Source organism: Eptesicus fuscus, chromosome 20, assembly GCF_027574615.1.
Source record: "Eptesicus fuscus isolate TK198812 chromosome 20, DD_ASM_mEF_20220401, whole genome shotgun sequence".
Lineage (NCBI taxonomy): Eukaryota > Metazoa > Chordata > Mammalia > Chiroptera > Vespertilionidae > Eptesicus > Eptesicus fuscus.
Genome location: NC_072492.1, coordinates 49,799,891 through 49,805,693, shown reverse-complemented (window position 1 = coordinate 49,805,693; position 5,803 = coordinate 49,799,891). Strand labels below are relative to the sequence as shown.

General features: G+C 65.3%; 1 long non-coding RNA gene across 1 annotated transcript; it reads left to right on the top strand.

Moving 5' to 3' along the window:
• Positions 1–2,566, top strand: LOC129147430 (uncharacterized). Its single transcript, XR_008554786.1, has 3 exons — positions 1–50; positions 183–340; positions 2,119–2,566. It is a non-coding gene; the product is annotated as an uncharacterized LOC129147430 (long non-coding RNA).
• The last annotated feature ends 3,237 nt before the right edge of the window (positions 2,567–5,803 follow it).

Here is a 5,803-nt window from a genome sequence, read left to right as displayed (position 1 = left end):
GCGGGCCTGCCCAACCACAGGACCATCCGGCTCCGGGCCAGGCAGTTACAGTAAGCCCGCCCGCCCTTCCTCACATGGGCACCACAGTTCCCGCTCGGGTCCGAGCCCTGGTTCCCACTGAGGAGGAGAAGGGGGATCAGGGCCTCTTCCCCCACCCCCAGGACACCCGTCTGTCTCCCCAGCCATGTCCAGGGGCCGCTGGAAGGGGCAGGGCAGCTGGAGCAGCAGTGAGCGCGGGGCGGCTGACTCACTGCAGCCGCTGGGCCTCCAGTAATATTCTTGGACCTCAGCCCGGGATTCCTGCAGGTTCTGACCATCCCTGTGTGAGGCGGGTGCCAAGGTAACCCTGGGGGGGGGGGGGGGTGTTGACCACAGCAGCCCAGCCCTGGGGCGCGGGCTGGGGCAGAGGCAGGCCTAGCTGCCCCCAGGCGTGGTGGAGGAGGAAGGGGGGAGGAGGAGGGAACCCCATTTAGAGAGGGCAGGCCCCCTTACATAATTACTCTAATTTAATCGCACCAGCCCTGCATGGCAGATCTGACAGGTCGCTGGTTAACAGACGGGGAAACTGAGGCTGGGAGAGGTTAAGGAGGTGGGCATGTGGGGGAAGGCCGGTGAGGGGTGGGGGCGCACAGGCAGAATGTGGGGTTGGGCGCCTCGGCCTCCGTGTCCGCCGGGGGTACAGCGGGGAGCCTGTGAGCAGCGGCCGAGCCTCCGGGGACCACGTGGCCCCAGGTCTGCCTCTGAGGGCGACGCCGTTTTTCCAGGGGCCGGGGCGGGGCCGGGCCGAGTGAGGGTCCTGGGGCCGAGTGAGGGTCCTGGGGCCCAGGTGAGGGTCCTGGGGCCCGGGTGAGGGTCCTGGGGCCCGGGTGAGGGTCCTGGGGCCCGGGTGAGGGTCCTGGGGCCCGGGTGAGGGTCCTGGGGCCGAGTGAGGGTCCTGGGGCCGAGTGAGGGTCCTGGGGCCCGGGTGAGGGTCCTGGGGCCCAGGTGAGGGTCCTGGGGCCGAGTGAGGGTCCTGGGGCCGAGTGAGGGTCCTGGGGCCGAGTGAGGGTCCTGGGGCCCGGGTGAGGGTCCGGGGGCCGAGTGAGGGTCCTGGGGCCCGGGTGAGGGTCCTGGGGCCCGGGTGAGGGTCCTGGGGCGCGGGCCGCAGGCCTCTCCCCACGCCTCCCTGGGGCCGGGCGCCTCCCGGGTCTGGGCGGGGACCGGCGCTGGAGTCCCCCGGCCTCCGGTGGCCATGGCAACCGCTGTGTGTACAGCAGAGGGAACACACGCGCCGCCGGGCCGCCAGCTGCGAATTCCTCAGCCCTTCCATCAGCGGGCTTCCTCCGGTGAGGTCAGCGCCCGCCCCCGCCGCCCCGGGCTGGCCCCGCGCCCGGGATCCCGGCCCCGCCCCGCCCCGCCGGCCGCCCGCACCGGCCCGAGCCGATCCCGGCCCCCTCCCCGCCCCCCTCCCGCCCCGCCCCTGGATCTCGGCCCGCGCCCCGCCTGGTCCCGGTCCCCAGGCAGGTCCCCCGCCCCGTCCCTGCCGCGCCGGGGTCCGGGCCCCCGGGCCGAGCCCTATTTCGGGCGCTGGCGCTGCGGCCGGGGCAGCCCTGCCCGGAAGGGAGCTATTCTGGGCCGGGCGGGCGCGCTAGCAGCTGAGGCCGGGCTTCCCGGCAGGGTGCGCGGCCGGGACAGAGGGCACCCTGGGGCAGGGCTCCCCTCCTCCCTTCCTCCCAGGCCGCGCCCAGCTCCCACCCCTTTTTGGCCAGACCCAGGTCCTTCCTAGGCCTCGAACCTTCTCTGGTGCCAGGTCCCTGCCTGTCCAGAGCCAGGGCCTGCAGAGCACCCTCCTCCAGCGCCCCCTTTCTCCCCCCCCCCCCCCCCCCCCCCCGCCCCCGGGCTGGCTCAGCCTCCTCTCTCCGCTCCCACCTCTCTGTCTGGGGTCTTCCCAGCACCCTATGCTGGTCTGGGCACAGCCTTTGCCCCCACGTGTCCCCCTCACCTGCCCTCCCAGACGAACCCCTCACCCACGTGTCCATGTGGCTCAATGTTGAATCTCCACTTTCCAGCACAGGTGGGTGCCCCCAAAATGGCCTTAAATAAAAGTTGTTCAACGGTCACGTTTTGTGTCCCATTTAGGACACCAGACTCCATCCTGCCCAGCAAACCCTCTGACGGCCAGAGCGCCCAGCTGCCCTGGGCCCTCCCCCCGCCGGAGGGAGTGACTGCATCCAGGGGGCCGTGGCTTGTTGTCAGGCCTCAGGCACCTGCGTACATGACCCCGGACCCCTGGGGTTTACTCGGTGACCTCAGGGCCCGTTGCTGGACTCCTCGGGGCCACGTGGGTGAAGCAGGACAGGAGTATTTGCAGTCGCTCCCATGCCCACTTGTAAAGGAGACAAAACAGCCCGGCCGGGGTGGCTCAGTGGTTGAACGTCGACCTGGGAACCAGAAGATCATGGTTTGATTCCGGTCAGGGGTCAGGGCACATGTCCCGGTTGCGGGCTCCATCCCCACATCCCCAGGGTGCGGCGTGCGGGAGGCAGCCAGTCAATGATTCTCATCGATGTTTCTATCTCACCCTCTCCCTTCCTCTCTGAAATCAATAAAAATATATTTACATTTAAAATAAAAGGAGACAAAACAGATGCAACACCATGGGAACGCAAACGCTACCATTCTCTAACCCAGCCCTCCCTCCAGGGCACCAGGCTCCCTCGGGGAGTCTAAGAGGCTCTGGGAAGGCGGCTAGCGTTTACCCAGCCTGCTCTGCTCTGGCCACCACGCGTCATTCGCCAGCACCTCGCCCACTGAGTCCCGGGAAACACTCGGCTCCTGGTGAAGGGCGACCCTGATGCCTCAGCCCCAGGTGCGGCCGGAATGCCGCCTCCCGCCAGCCCCAGGCCTGCCTGGGCCGCACCCACCCTGTGGGCTGAGCGGGGGACCACACGCAGCCCACCTGTGTTCAGGTGAGGACTCTGAGGCTGAGCAAGGCCGGCGCCCAGGCCCAGACTGGGGGCCCTGGAGCCTCGGCTGCTGGGTCCTCCGGGTGCTCTGCCCAGACCCCAGGCGCTCCCCCCCCCCCCCCCCCCGTTTACAACCTTCAGCTTCCTTTCTTTTTCTTTCCGATTACGACACAATACCTGCACCTGTACACCAGCTGTACTAAATGTGTACGTGTCCTCAATTAAGATAACTAAAACTTCAGTCAGCCCAGCCGGTGTGGCTCAGTGGATAGAGCACCAGCCTGCGGACTGAAGGGTCCCAGGTTCGATTCTGGTTAAGGGCACACACCCCTGTTGCAGGCTCCTCCTGGCCCAGGCCCTGGTCGAGCCCCGTGCAGGAGGCAACCCATGGATGTGATGTCTCTCTCACATCGATGTTTCTCTCTGTCTTTCCCTCTCTCTTCCACTCTCTAAAAATCAATGGAAAAATATCCTTGGATGAGGATAAAAAAACAATAATAATAAAAATAAATTTAAAAAAATATTCAGTTATCCTATCTAATAAAGAGGGAATATGCTAATCGACTGCCACGCCCTCAAAGATGGCGGCACCCACAGCCACAAGATGGCAGCGCCCAATCCCCTCAGCCCTGCCGCGTGCCTGCCTCCAGAGTCCCCCAGTCCCCTCAGCCCCCCAGCCGCCCAGGGCCGCCCGAGGCTCAGGTAACCAGGGCCGGCCGAGGCGTGCGCTGCCGGCAGTGGCAGCAGCAGAGGCGTGATGGGGGCGTCGCCTTCCCTTATCTCCGGGCCGCCTCCCGCCCCTGAGGGCTCCTGGACTGTGAGCGGGGGCTGGCCGGGCTGAGGGCCCCCCCCCCCACCTCCAGTGCATGAATTTCCATGCCCCAGGCCTCTAGTATATGAGTAAAAAGTGAGACTTAGCCCACTCCTCTCTCACTCCCCAGGAAAAGCGGTGCGCTCTCGGCTCACTGCCCATCTGGCGGGCGCCCTATTGTTTCCTCACCCCTGGGGCTGCCAGAGTGGGGCTGGCGGAGAGGGGGCAGGGCGGGCAGAAAGCCGCCGGCCTGCGATGGGGGCTGGCAGGCGAGCAGGCGAGCGAGAGCCGAGTGTGCTGCACACAGGGCCCGGGAAGCGTGAGGAACCCACTTTCTCCCGGGCCTCTCCTCCCACGGCGGGGGCGGGGCACCAGGTGAGGGGAGGCCCCGGTGCTCCAGCTCCGACCAAGGCCTTGTCAGTAGCGGCCACCCCGTAAGGGGAAGGCTGCTCAGTGGCGGGTGGATTAAAGGTGGAGGTTGCTGGGAATGTAGAGGGCTCAGACTCAGCCGCGGAGGCCAGAGCTGTGGCTGACATACACAGAGGGGGTCCTCGTTTCCCGAAGGAAGGTGCCGGCCACTCGGGGGGCTCCCAGGCCGGGGCGGGGGGCACCCGGGCAGAATGCGCAGGCACTTGGCAGACCTGGTCAGACCGCGCCCACCAGCCTCTGTTCTGGTCTATTCACCGCGGTGGCCACAGCCTGCCGGGCCCTGGGCACAGCCTTGGGCCTGGGCCTGGGACGGGGCAGGTCCATGGGGTCATCCATTTCCTCCTCCTTTCCCCGCTCCCGGCCCACCAAGGGCCCCACATCTGCCCCTCGGTTCTGGGGCGGAAAGGAGCCGTACCCAGAGTTTCCTTGAGGGACGGTACTTCCTCAGACTTGGGTCATGGGGGAAAGTCACAGGCCTCATTTCGGAGAGGGAAGGAGCAGGGCCCCGGGTGGGGGTGGGCCGGGAGCGGGGTGCAGGGGAGGGAGGATGGGAAATCTCGCCATCCTCACTTCTGCTTTGCGGGTGCTGAACCCTGAGCTGCCCACAGCCCTCTCTTCCCATAACTTCCTCCCAGCGGCCGGAGGGCCATTTGCATGCGTCTCGTTGAAATTCCGGCCGAGCATCACCCTCTGTCCCCGAACCACCCTCTCCCCCCCACGGCCCCCGCGCCGAGAGTGGCTGGAGCATCGCCGGGGAGCCCAGGGGTGCGGCCGAGGGGCCCCAGGACGCACTGGCTGCCCCAGACCTCCCCCCACTGATTCACCCTGATTCACAGGCGGGCGGTTTTCCTAGAATGTTGCATCAGAGGGTTGAGGGTTTTTCCAGAGATTTCCACTCGCAATGACCCATCGGGAGCCCCTCAGGGAGAAGTGGAGGTGACTCCCACTGGCCGGGCTGGGTGTTTGCCCTTGACCTTGGGGTCCCTGCCCTTGACCTTGGGGTCCCTTTCTCGGGGCAGAGCTCAGCCTCTGAGAGCGGCCTCACGGCGCGCCCCGCTGTGCGCCCTGCAGGCTCTGGCCCACGTTCTTCTCTGTGAACACATATGGCTCCACGGATGGGATGGCTGGGAATCGCTGACCCCCGACGGGGAACAGGAGGACGTCACAGTTTTAAAATTCTTCTAAAAAAAGTCTGTCCTGAGCCTTTCCTCTTCTTCTTAATGTTCCTTCGCTTTAGGTTGTCAACTCTCCGATTCTTCGTTTTAAACTCTTGGCATTGGATTCTAAGCTCCTTGGGGCTCATCTAGGCCCCTAACCCCGGTTCAGAGTCACGGAGCAGGTTTCGTTATGTTAGATTGCATTGCCTCTCTGAGCCGTTATTTATTTTTTAATAAAAAATGTTATTAATGCTTTCAGAGAGAGGAAGGGAGAGGGAGATAGAAACATCCATGATGAGAGTCATGGATCAGCTGCTTCCTGCACGCTCCATACCCGGGGATCGAGCCCGCAACCTGGGCATGTGCCCCAACCGGGAATCGAACCGTGACCTCCTGGTTCAGAGGTCCACACTCAACCCGGAGCCACGCCCAGAGGCAGGCACAGCCCCGCTGACTAACCT